The sequence below is a fragment of the Monomorium pharaonis genome, chromosome 4 (genome assembly GCF_013373865.1).
Source record: "Monomorium pharaonis isolate MP-MQ-018 chromosome 4, ASM1337386v2, whole genome shotgun sequence".
NCBI classification, from domain to species: Eukaryota; Metazoa; Arthropoda; class Insecta; order Hymenoptera; family Formicidae; genus Monomorium; species Monomorium pharaonis.
In genome coordinates, this window is record NC_050470.1 from 7785574 (window position 1) to 7798936 (window position 13363).

Consider the following 13363-nt stretch of genomic DNA (forward strand, 5'->3'; position numbering starts at 1 on the left):
TTGAATTTCTAATTTCTATTTCAATATGTTTTGAATTTTGATTGTATTTTTTTTCTCGCATCTGACGTCACAATCTGAGATAGTAGTGGTGAATGAACAGAAACTTTAATAATAAAATATAATATAAACAAATATATAAAGAAATTTATAAGCTTCATAAAAAGTATATACTCTCTCTAAAATTAAATAGATTATTTTATATGTACATACATTCTTTTCAATTTCGTTATTACTTCTTTTATTTATATTTTTTTCCAAAATTTTAAAATTCTATGTAGAATTTATAAATAATTGGGACAGCTTCGTATGAAAAAAGAATTAGTGGTCGATATTTTTTTCCCCGTTCGGTCTCGGCTATAACAATAATCGAGGGAACGCGCCATGCACGCGAGAGACACCTCTTACGACTTCCCTGCACGCCTTCTGGATCGTCTCGAGAAACCGAGCGGCGCGATTCAATTGTGGCGGGCGAAATTGTTCCCCTACTGTTACGCAACAACGAGAAACATGCATATCACATGCGTATGCAGAAACGATTTATCTGTCGGGGCTTAGTCGTTATTTCAGCACCGTCGCCGCCACACAAAATTACATTAACATAAACACGACCGCGGCCGTATGTATCAAAAAATATACCGCGCGCTACGCCTGGAAGGCCGCTGGCCCCCTCCAAATCGATATCCGCTCGAAATTTCGACGACGAATTGAACGTCCACTCGGAATTTTCCGACGAATCGAGCTTGCATTAAAGCTATCTCCATAGATCTTTCGAAATCATTTCTCCATCATCATATCTCCCTGAAAATATCGACAAGTCTGATTGACAATTGTGATTTTCCTTGCGATAATTTCATACGAAGTGCGGTACTTCGGATTAAAGGGTCACTTCAAAATCGGCTGAAATCAAAATTCTTAATTCCCCAATTGGGATTATTGTTTCTAAAATACAAAGGAAATTTTCGATAGACTTGATCTCGATATATGATTTCGCGTTCGAGATCTCGCGCGGAAAATATCCATACCATCACTGACTGGCTTGGCTTTCTATCTCAGCCGATCGTTCTTTTATTTACGGCCGCAGGCTCGTGTATCCCACGACGATGAGCGGTCGTCACACATGCATTCTGAAGCGGTGGAATATCGGAAAGTGATTTTGAAAGGTTCGTTTGTGCCGAAAGCGGCGCGACGCCTGGCGTCATTCGAAACGAAATCGCCGCGACAAATACTTTTGTTTCGCGTTTAAAGATCCGCCGATTGATTGAAATTAGTACGTTTTTCAGACGAGAACCACTAAAGTTCTTTTATCAAACTCCTGGACGTGCTGAAACGTCCAATACAGTTTTGCGAAATACCACACGCAATTCATAGATATGCATGCACGAAAACTGATTAGTCACGCGCGCTTGCTGTCCGAAATAGATTTGCTGTTAATTTTTTCCCTCATCATTCTTAGCATAATTAGTTGGGCTATACGGAGAAAATTTTATATCAAAAATTACTATGTACAATAGTAGCTACGGACCATAAGAAGAAATTGCAGAAGAGAATTATACCACAAGTAATGTAAATATAATATATTAACAAGTTGGTGAAAAACATAATAAAAATTTTGATAATTTCTTTTTTGTCCGTACGTTTACTAGCTGTTTACCATAGTAATTTTTACTATAAAATTTTCTCCGTGTTACGGAAATTCAACAATGTAATCACATAATAAATAAATGTTAATGCAATTTAACGCAAGAACTTTGCATTATAAAGAATCGCCATATATTCGTTCGATATGAAATTGACATTGACGGAACAATAAAAAAAAAAAAAAAAAACAGTCAAGTAATACGCAAGGGAGTTGTTCGCTTTATCGAGCGCATGAAACTCGAGGATGAGACCGCCTGCGAATGCACTCGACTCTCCCTACGTACCAGGCTTAAACTGTTATTCGAATAATCCCAGACCGAAGCGAGCAGTTACATACGCGATCCGTAACTTCGGCGTCATTACAGAAAGTGGCGACGAACTCATAATTGTAACCATCAGGAACATGGTATGTCACGGCTAACTAACGTCTATAACTAATTTACTTTGCTGTGCGAGCATTACCGACTTAATACGTCCAGACATTTATTATAAATCGGGAGTGCCGAATATGCACGCGTGACCAATTTTCGCGTCCAATTCGATCCGCGACGCTAATACAACGCGTTTGCTTATAAATATTAATGAAATGGAACAGGACCGATGCGACAAAAATGTATTCATATACAGAGAACGCACACGAGATTGCATCCAGCGGCAGAAGCGTAATTTATTGATGTCAGATGGTTTTCAAGTGCAAGATACTAAATTTAATTATTTTTAATATTTTGCAATATTAGAAAAGGTAAAAATTCAATATTTTAATATTCGAGATTTATCTATAAAAAAGTTCATGGTTAAAATTAAAAATTAAAAATATTATAGCAAGAACTTTCGCAAACATTCAGATTTTGAAAAATTAATCAGAAAGTTACTTGTAATTTGTTACGTTTTGATATATATTGCACATAAAGTATATAATGTGCAAAAATTATTAAAATCTAAAAAGATTTGTGATATATACACATTAAAAAAAAATTGCAATAATTAAAGCGTTGGCATTAAACAAAGTTGAGAAGATTAAAGTTATCCACGGCAAGTTTAAAATCTACTGAAAGAGCTTACTAATACTTTTAATGCAACGAGATTTGCAAAGGCAAAAGTTCGCAAAAGCGGAAATACGGCCGCGCCGCGAGATGGAACGCGGGACGCTCTTAATTATTCCGTTCGAGGCAACGCGTTACGCCGTATTAAGCTTTCAAAATTCGGCCAGTTGCGCCTTTTCGAAACGACGCGTATTAAAATACACGACACGGCTGACACAGAGAAATAGAAATGATCCGATTTAAAAGAGTAAAAAGGAACGCATTATGCTCGCCGGCGCGCGGGGCGTTAGGTAAAAACCCATCCGGCCGGTATCTGCACTTCAACCACATCCCGCGGCCATTTGCATCTCATTCCGGACGTTATATCACTTTCATTAACGAAGTGGAATAGTAGATTTCCAGGCTCGCGTGTTGCGGACGCAAATTTCGTCCAAATGCGCAGCGCGCTCCGCGCGATAAAAACTTCGGCGATGCGCGGTTATGCGAAGTTTTCGGCCTGCTCGTGTTTACCGTGGCACAAAATCGGCAAGGATGGAAATTGCAAATTGCGGTCGGAAAGAAAGGCGGAAAGATACGTATTTCGTTCGGGGGAAACTTCTGCTGCGAATAAAGTCGATTTCTATTTTAGGAAAGAAAGTGATATTTCCTTCAATACGAAGATGTAGGTAAGCGTTACGAAGTATACCCAGCGACACGTAATTATATATATTGTACAACTGTCGACTGTGTCACGGGGTGCTTCATCGTTTCCGACAAGATTACAGTCGAACAAATATTTTATTCTAATTGACAGAAAACCTTTAAATATATCTGACTTATAAATGCAAGATGCAAAACTTTCCATCATTCCACGATCGTTCGGTCCACTTAAATACTATTTTTATTCCTAAATTATGAATTCTTATTCATAAATTATATATTAAATTTTACATATCTAATCATCAAATATCCGGTTAGATTCTTTCATTTTTTAAACCTTTAAAAACAAATTAAAAAATCAGATTTTTCGAGTTCTTTCTTTATCTTCAATTACAAGATTTATTATTATCTTTACATAAAGAATTTTCATATAATACAAGACCCGATTTATTAAAACCTTAATTTCTTTTGTGGAAAAAATGTGTTAAAAGTGTTGGAAACTTTTTTAAACGATAAAACTTCTCTTAAGTCAATTTTTTCAATCATGTCCCTATTGTCGACGATGGTAAGTCCGTCTCGTGATCGCGAACACTGTCTTAGAAAAGATTGGCACAAATTGACGGCGAGGCGTGTAATGAGGGTGGTGTATCGGCACTCGCGACAAGTAATTGAATGAGAATCACGGTGGCCGATAGGAACATTATTGACACCGTCAGAGCCGACGAGAATTAAGTTTAAGACGCTTCCGGTAAGAAGGACAGCTCCCTCTCTAGAGAAACGGAATCGGGAGGATCCTCGAGATCCTATGGCCCCTGGGGCACCTCTGTTCTCAGCGGAGGCAGAATCGAACGACGGATAATATTTGAGTTTTCGAAGGCCATCAAGCGCAAACGCGCAGAAGACAAGGCCGAAGGTCGTGGGTTAAGTAAGTGGTTAAGAGGATGGCACCGTGCTGCTGGAGTAATGGAATAAAAACACTCGACACACACACACACATACACACACACATACATACACACCGATGTCACCACCTTCGATCCGAGCAGGTCGAGCAAAACGGGGGAGAGGGGGGGGGGGGCGGAAGAGCAAAAGGGTGAATGTCTTGCCGCTCTCTTTTTCCTCGGACCCAGTGAAAAGAAGAGGACGCGCGCCACGAGAGTTTCGTCGGAAAACGCTCGTATCTTCGAGAGACGTAGAGCGAAAATATTTTGCGATCAGCAGAGCTGGAATATTCTTTATTAATATCACGATGGCATATAATTTCTCTGTTGTTTCACGTTTTGCTGACAAAATATTGCTGTTAGCAATTTCTTCAGTATGCCTGAAGATGAGATGCATTTTCTTCAGAGCATATTCTAACAATATTAAAATGCTTTATAACACTTGTAAATATATCAAATATTTTATATCTCTGTTATACGAATTATTACAAATATTAAATTAAAAATATTTTATTCAACTACTCAATTCGTTTATTAAAAAATATGAAAGATTTTGTTGTAATAAAAATTTATAAAGTATTTGTATTACCTATTTTTATATTTTATATAATTTTTTAATATAATAATAAAACTTTATATTAAAGATAACTTCGAAAATAAAATTTACACTTTAATAAGTGCTTTAATAATTATTATATTATATTATATTTAGAATGTTATATTTTCTTTCGATCACAGATGCTGGAGCGAATACAGAGTTAATTACTGCCACAGACTACAGAATTAATGCCGCATGTACTTGGATCGAATTATGCGTTTAAATGGAGGAAATATGAAATTTCCTGATATTAAGGGGTGCACATCGGAATCTGCTCAATCGACAAAGTTGATTACGATCGCGTTTCAACGTAAATTGAACAGACGGGGTCAGACCGGAAATTTTCGTTAATGGTACCGATGTGATATACATGCGTAAAGAGCTTCATGTATGTGCACGCATCTGTAGCCTCTTTTTGCGCACGTATGACTGCTTTGGAGGTAGTGTGTATGTCTGGGATCGCAATTAGTTTGTAGAATCGCACGTTGTCCTCGATTGATATTCATTGCTAACGCTGCTAATGACGCTTGTCTTGTGCGTCTAGTACACAAAATAATAACAGTTGAATTATATACAGGACCGCTCGCAAAAATAGTTGCCTGCTCTTTCGACAGAATGTTTATTCAAATTGAAAAAAAAGAATTCTCTGAGAATTCCTGAATTTTCTAGAAACTTTATACCAAATGTCAAGTAAGGTTAGAAAATGTTTTCATGTAGCTTTATGATATAAATATTATTATATAATATAATATAAATATTTAATAATATTCCTTAATTAAAAAATGCCAAGTTTTGAATATTAAATTAAAGGAAATACTATGAAGAAATAATACGAATTTAATATGATATATAACGATCAATTTGCAACGGAGTTGTGTATGATGAACCAATTCACCGTAAGTACAAAATTATATAAAAATCCATAGTTTTCAAGAATAAAAAATCATTTCCCTGAAAATTCCAGGTTTTCCCGATTCTTTTTTTTTTATATAGTAAATATCCTGTTCAAAAGTACCGCAAAATTTTCTTACATTATTATTACTGTTTTAAACTTTTATTATAAGTTATTCTTTTTCGAAAAGGTAAAAAGCTACATTCAAAATCGGCGCGATAAAAGACCATAATATATGTTTAGTAGTTACGACCGAAAGTATAAAGTCAGTGCAAATGCAAAGTTTTAATAACGCGGAACTCCAAAGGGAGAACTATAAACTGCAGGACATTCCTACCCCTTTCATTATTCTGAGGCAATCCCTTTGGAACTGCGGAAACGTATTTAGCGACATGAAAAATTTTACGAGTTAATAAAAATTTATTTCAAGTATACGTACATTTATGTTCTTGAAATTGTTCTTTCGTTCTTTATTGAACAATCTTTTTCATAGAATTACTCATATGTCGTTTGTTTCGTAATTGGCAGAATTATTAAATCAGCATTTAATATTATAAAATCAATATAAGAACACGGAAAAAGTATATTCGCCATTTTTTGTGGTAAGAACTTCTTTTACCGCCACAAACAAATTTTGCGGCGATACGCGGAAATACTAGTAAAATATTGAAGATTGGAACAATTTATTTTTATGGAAATACGCACGTATAAAAGATTTCCGTAACACATGTCCCGCGAAAAGTATATTCATTTGGAGAAACCCGGGGATTTCACGCATCGCGTATTATGCGAAAATTAATTTGATGTGTATGTGTATTTGCCGAGTGTGAAATTTTTATTCGTCCACCGCGTCCGCAATCAAATCGTTCGTACTATGAATATCGCATAAATTCAATTCCGTATTGCATTATCTTGTTACGCGAATAGGATTTGACCGCGCGAAAAGCGGCGGCACTTTATTTCAATATTAAATGCGTTTCCGATGTCCCGCGCCTTTAATTATTAAATTTATGCGAGAAACTGCAATAGCTGCAGCCGGCGAGAGAACAAAAGGAAGAGGTGTGAGTGGAGAATAACAAGAGGGAGAGAGAGGCGCCATTAAAAATGCTGAATAAACATGAAGGCGCGGAGGAATTCTTTGCCACGGACAGTATAACCGTACACGCATTAGTGCAAATGACGCGCAATTTGCGAATAGTGTCATTCTTTTGAGATTATTGCAATTTCAAATAAATTATGCTATTGACTAACTCGTCTACTATCAAATAGCTACGTGTTATATACGTTTGGTAAATTATTTCAATTTAACACCTATTTCTCACGCCGGCTCATTATGATAAAACTAATTCGCCAAGGTTTATTTCAATTCCTATAGGTTCGTTTTTACCGAATTATGTTGGAGTTTATGTTGGAAAGAAATGAAGAGATTTCTTTTATGCGAAAATAAAATTAAAACATTTGACTAAACTTTACTTCGCCTTATTGGAAAAGTCTGACTCTGCTCTTTTCTACTACTGTTGCTAGCGTGTCTGGTTCTACTTGTCTTTTTCTACTGCCGTTGCTGAACTCTGTTTCTCTTTCTCTGCTTTTAATATTAGTACGTGAAAAATTAATCAAAGTTTATTAATTCCCACTTAACATTCATGGAAAGAAAACTTGAAATCTTGTATATTTTGACTAATGAGGGACGCGATTCTTAATAATGCTACCATTTAATTGAAAACAAAGAGCTGCTTCTTAATAAGTTTTACCGAAATTTTAACTATGGTGTTGTTGGCGCTCCCGGGTTCCAGCTTGTTCACCGGCTCGCCGGTGACCACGACGGCAAGTCTCCTTGGCGTCGCAGTCGACCTAAGACGACGCCGCCGGCGTCCACCGGGGGATCAAACCCTTGGCACGCTCACAAGGTGGGGATTCGGCGTTCCACGTGGAGGCGGAGCGACGTCGCGCGTCGGGGTGCCGAACCGATGCGGGGGCGTCCAACCCCCGAGACGCCTGGTGGGGAGCCGTGGCAAACGCAGTCCCCGACGGATCACCGAGACGGTGCAACGCGTTCCGCCGGCTCCGCTTGATATCTAGACGAGTCCTTCGCCACGTGACCGTCATTAGAAATCGCACACGAATTGAAGACCCTCGACTAAGTTTTTCGCGACGATCGGAGGAGATCCAAGGGGTTTTTTCAACTCGAAGATACTTTTACGAGAAACCCCCCTTGGTTAACTCCGGAAATCAGAATCTTGATGAGAAAACGGGGATGGAGATCGCATGACTATGACAGGACAAGGTAGAAGGACTGTCGAGTCCGTGAGATCCGTCGCGAGATTCTGAAGTGCATCCTAAAGAATTCGTAACTGTCGCTTGCGCGATCCTTTCGCGGTTGGACACGTGATTCCCACGGGGGTGGCGCACCCCAAGGCCGTCGTGAATGGTGCTGAAAGGTGATGAACGTGTTTTCCCAAGACCGTTAAGGACGGTTCGTGATGTTTAGCTGCTACGGGAGATTTTAAGTGTACGGATTATCGAGGATAGACTACGTCCTGATAAGGTAAATCCATCATTTAGGCTTACAACCGATGCTTTCGTTTATACTTTATAGAATACCTTTAACCTTTTATAGTTTATTGATCTAGGAAAGATCAATGGCTTGTGGATTATACATTTTTATTAGTCAGATGATGACAGTTGCTTTTGTTTTTAAATGTTGCATCTCTTATTTTATAGAATATTTGTAAGTTGTCATTATTTTTCTCGCCTACATTCTTGTTAAATTCCTTAATAAAATAATTTGCGTTAAATTATTATTTAAGTAGATATGTATTTTGATGTTTAAAGTTATACGATTTGCATCAAGAGTCTGTGTGAATTAAGAAAACAAGTTTTATTTAAAACAGATTAAAAAGAATTCTTTTATTTTCTTACAAATAGGTTAAATGAGAAAAACCGTTTTTGTCATTTAAGTTAAATTTCAAGTTAATGTTATTTTAAATCTATTTTACTGTATTGTATAAAATAAATAGAATTTAAACTAATCGATCGATTTTATTTCGTTCAGCTAAAATAAAATCTAGTTAATTCGATTAAAGACTCATAAATAAATGACAGCTATTCTCCGAAGTATACAGATAAAAATTAACATTATTATTATTAATATTAACTCATAAATTTGTCATGGAATTATAAGTTAGATTAAAAGTGTACATTGCAATGGAAATAAACATTAATACATTGTAATTATAGCTAGACCTCTGTAAATGAACATATACAAGAGGCAACACATTTCCACCATTCAATTTTCTTGTACGGCTCTCGTAAGTGAATGTCTATTTAATGTGTCTACATTCAAAAACGCGGCATCCAACTGCGAAATTAATTCTTTACAGAGTTTGCGACGATGCGACGAGGCAGATCAACGCGGTGCCTTCTCAAAGCGATCCGCGAACAATTATCCGCTGCGTTTTTCAAAACGGAAGTTGCCGTGAGCTCCTCTCCTTTTTCTCTTTCGTAACGCTTTTATGCTTGCGATATTCATGGCCCGCGGCGAGAGATCGTAAAATGTGACTGTTTCGCAGATATACCTGTCTCCGCTGTTTCGTTTCTTCGCTTAAAAATGACGGAAATAGCGGCGGTTTGTGCAATATGGTTTATTCCTGCTTTCGCTTTCCGCTTTTCCGAGGCACACTCTCATGATGGAAATCTCGTTGCTAAGGTTCATTAAAAAACGGATAGATTTTGTGATGTGGCGTTAATTAGGAACATAAATTGCAGTTTTATATCCGGCTTTTTTATCAACAGCTTGAGATCATTGCTGAACGTCTAATTCAAATTGCTTTGTGATATACGTTCAGATGCAATATCAGAATTTCGTGAGTTCAATATTTTTTTTTAAATAAAAATAATAGCGATATCGAAATTTCCCAAACAAAAGGTGATACCAAAATTCTGACGAATAAAAGGTCATTCATGATCAACAAAACGAGAATAAAGAGATTTTCATTAAGGTGAATTTTTTAAAATTAATAATTGGCAATTAAAAATGTAACAAAGCTAATGTATAATGAGAAGCAAATTTTTCAGTTATTATGTTAATGCAAATTGTTTTCATTACCGATAATGTATCAATTAATCAAATACTAATTATCCTATATAATAAGATTGCGTAGTAATAAAAAGATATAGAGACGCATAAATTATAGTGAAATATTTTATAAACGTGTTGAATATTTTCCAAGGATAGATAGAGTACTTTTAAATCAGTTTAAAATGAAATAAGAGATATAGATGAAGATTTAACAAGTTCGAATTACACGTAGGAAGTTTAATTACTTTTAAATAAGCGCGCGCGGTTAAATCTTTCTGGCGGTTCTTTCTCCCATATTTTCCCACGGTGCAACACGCGAAATAGGATGAGAAAGGTAATCATTCGAGTTATCCCATCGCGAGATTCGCATTTTCCAATAATTATAAAGTAACCAGCCTGCCAAGCCATTTATCATTTAAATATTAATCCGTTGTTTTTCACGCGGAAAAGTACGCTTTCTTTTTGATTGATTCAGCTGACCGACATCGGTCGAGCTATCAGTGCAGCGCCATTGAATTTTTAACGGTAAATACGCTTGTGTTTTTCCTGCTTCCTTTCTTCCGGGCAAGTTAGCGATAACATATATAATTCCTCTCTTGCTTTTGTTACGATCTCTCATTTTTTAAATATGTAATTTACATATGTCCATCAATTTAATGCTTTATAAAAAGCTCTAGTCTTTGTAATTATTTTAATCACTGCATTACCTTTCCAAAAAGAGGAAACCCCGAAATAATACAAAGATCCTATCACGATCTAACTGATGAAAAAGAATGTCTGAAACTTCTTTTTGTTTGTTATTTTTGTTGTGAAATATAAATACATTGTTGTGAAGTACATTTCTAAAAAGCGCGTGCTTTTAACAGGTGGTACTTAAGTCGTAAAAGTTAGTGTCAAAAGTTACCTCAGAACTCCCGGGTTTCAACGGAGTTTATCATTAGCGGGGCTGCCGGAATTATCACTTGCGTTAAAACTTCACTTGCCCCCCCCCCCTGCTCCCCCGCGATGTGAACAATAAGTCGCGCGGATTCAGACTATTAGGCACACTAATCAGCGTCAAGTCTCTCGGAACGTTGAGGGTCGCGACCGAAGAAACTGAGTGGCTGAGGGGGCGTATGATATACGTCCGATTGCGTAAATGTCGCCGTACTCCTCAAAAGCGAAACAAAATTAGCATTGACTTAACTTAAACTACTTAGGAGAAAGCGGGCGGGCGCTCGCGCCTACCCGCGTCCCGTTATATGGGAAACTTCATAGTTAGATTAACTCGTACGGCAAAGTAAGTTACAGTACGTGACGCATCCATTTTCCTGCAAGCTTTTTTCCTCTTATCTTGCTCCTCTCATCTTCGCGGTTTGAGCGCGACTCGCCAGCTAGTCACGCCGCCGTCGCCTCGCGTCAGCCGCGCGCTTTATAAGATTTATGCGGAAATGATATTACACGAGAGAGTATGTTACACGAGACTAAAGGGGAACTGCGCTTGTCGAGCGGTTAATAGCCGGGGCGATAGGTATTTGTGCGTTGTACATAATTTATAATTCACGTAGTCTCCTTCCCTCTCTCTGTCTCTCTCTCTCTCTTTCAACCGCCGTTGTATTCTTAATTCCATATGCCGGCTTGTGTCCGATTACGTTCCGCTTGTACAATTCTACGTATAATAACCGCAATCTCTTTTGATATTGGACCGAGATTGCTTGACGACTTTAGAACTTTAAAAAAAATTAATGTTGCGCCGCAAAATTTTTCGATCAATATTCTTTTCTTGTTTTCAAATTGATTCCGTGACACAAAAGCAAATTTGAATCGATATTTTTGTGTCATTTTTCCGATATTTGCTATTCCTGTAAATTAAAGTCAATCAACTTTTACGACTCGGGTTTCTTCATCTTTTATGAAAACCCATGTCAAGGAATCTATTTTATGGTCCGTCTGATATTTTTATGGGCAAGGATTTTTTCCCCTTCGATCAAAATACTCAGTCAACACACGTAGTTGCTATTTCGGATTTAAGGTCGGCAATGTACGCTATTGGAGTTGTATTGCCGGTTCAATCTTTGTACCGTAAATATAGATTAGTTTAAGCGGGACGTGCGATCGATCGCTCGTAGTCGAGCTAATAGGTTTTCAGTCGGAAGGAAGGTCTACTAGTCTCTGCTAGAGTCCGCTTAATTAACCGCGCCAGCTATTTTCTCTTCTATCTGTTCGTTTCTTCCGATGGAGAGAGCGTGCGATATAATCAAGGAAACGTTGCGCCTCGCGAAGTACGGAATGATTGGAAACGATGATAGAGTGTTCGATATTTGATGTTTGAAAAATCCTTGAAATATGCCCTACGTGTTGTTTCATAAAATATAATAATGTCCCATATCGTTTTACAAAGTGTTATATGCTTTTGACAATTTCAATTTATAATAAATATGAAATAAGTAATAAAAAAGAGAGAAAAAAAGAGAAAATAAATTTACTTTATAATATATTAGAACACAATTAACATACAAAATAAAATCATGTTCTTTATAACCTTGTTTAGTCTAATTTGATATTATTTCAATTAATTTTTTCAAAAACATTTGTTGTAATAAAGTTTAAAAAAAATTTAATTAAAAATTAATTCCAATTAAAAGCATTAAATTTTATATTGTCAACTTATAAACGATGACTTATAATAACTGTTATCGAACACTTTGTAGGTTAGAATGTCTTCAATTGTATTCAAATATAACATATCGGGTTTTCCATTCAATCACGTTGTTCATTTTGCAGATTTATTTCAATCAATTTTCACGTTGCAGCGTTTCCAGGAATTTATTAGCATTTATCATAACATTTATTTTTACGATTGTCCACACATGTGACAGTTCTAATTTATATTCTGGCTTACAAGTTCAACATTACTGTATCATTAACGCGACACGATTGATTCATTCACATAAAATGTAAATTCAACCGCGTTATTTTCTCCTCAGCGTTCCATTAAAGCGAGTAAAATAAAAATTCCGAGCGTGTCGCAAAAATGGAGAGCTGCGGAGAACGCACATAGATCTCCGTTGGAGGCTTGGGGGTTCAACTATTTATGACGCACCTTGTACACGCCTCGTTCGCCCGAAATGACGGATTTGCGACTCCCCGGTTTTACTCGAGTTTGCCTCGTTTTCGAGTATCGCTTAACTTCCTGCTCATGTGGGTCATGTAAGTACCGAACAGGGAGGTATCGATATACACATACGCACGCGCGCATGTGTGTACGGGCAGGTATGTGTGAGTGATATATGTACGCTTACGTTTAAGGGGCGCCGCTTTAACCGAAGGGGAAGCGGAATGCGACTATCGGTTGGGAAAAAGAAAGGACGTGAGGGAAGAGAGAAGAAGGAGCAGCCGAGAGCGAATCGTTTTAAACTACCATCCACTTCACATTCCCGATTTCAGTTAGAGGCTTGTTTATTTCCTTTTTGGGCTTTCCGAGGACTTGCATTATACGCTCGTGCGCCACCAGAATGCAGCACAACGAGAAGGGGCGGGAAAGGAAACGGAGGG

General features: G+C 37.3%; 1 protein-coding gene and 1 long non-coding RNA gene across 2 annotated transcripts in view; one reads left to right on the plus strand and one right to left on the minus strand.

Moving 5' to 3' along the window:
- LOC114253726 overlaps positions 1-13363 on the minus strand; it is a 91717-nt gene that overhangs the window by 48745 nt on the left and 29609 nt on the right. The gene's annotated exons all lie outside the window — the stretch shown is intronic.
- LOC105837623 (lachesin) overlaps positions 7745-13363 on the plus strand; it is a 137852-nt gene continuing 132233 nt past the window's right edge. The window contains exon 1 of the mRNA XM_012682548.3: positions 7745-8296. The gene's annotated coding sequence lies outside the window, so the exon portion shown is untranslated. The remainder of the gene's footprint in view (positions 8297-13363) is intronic.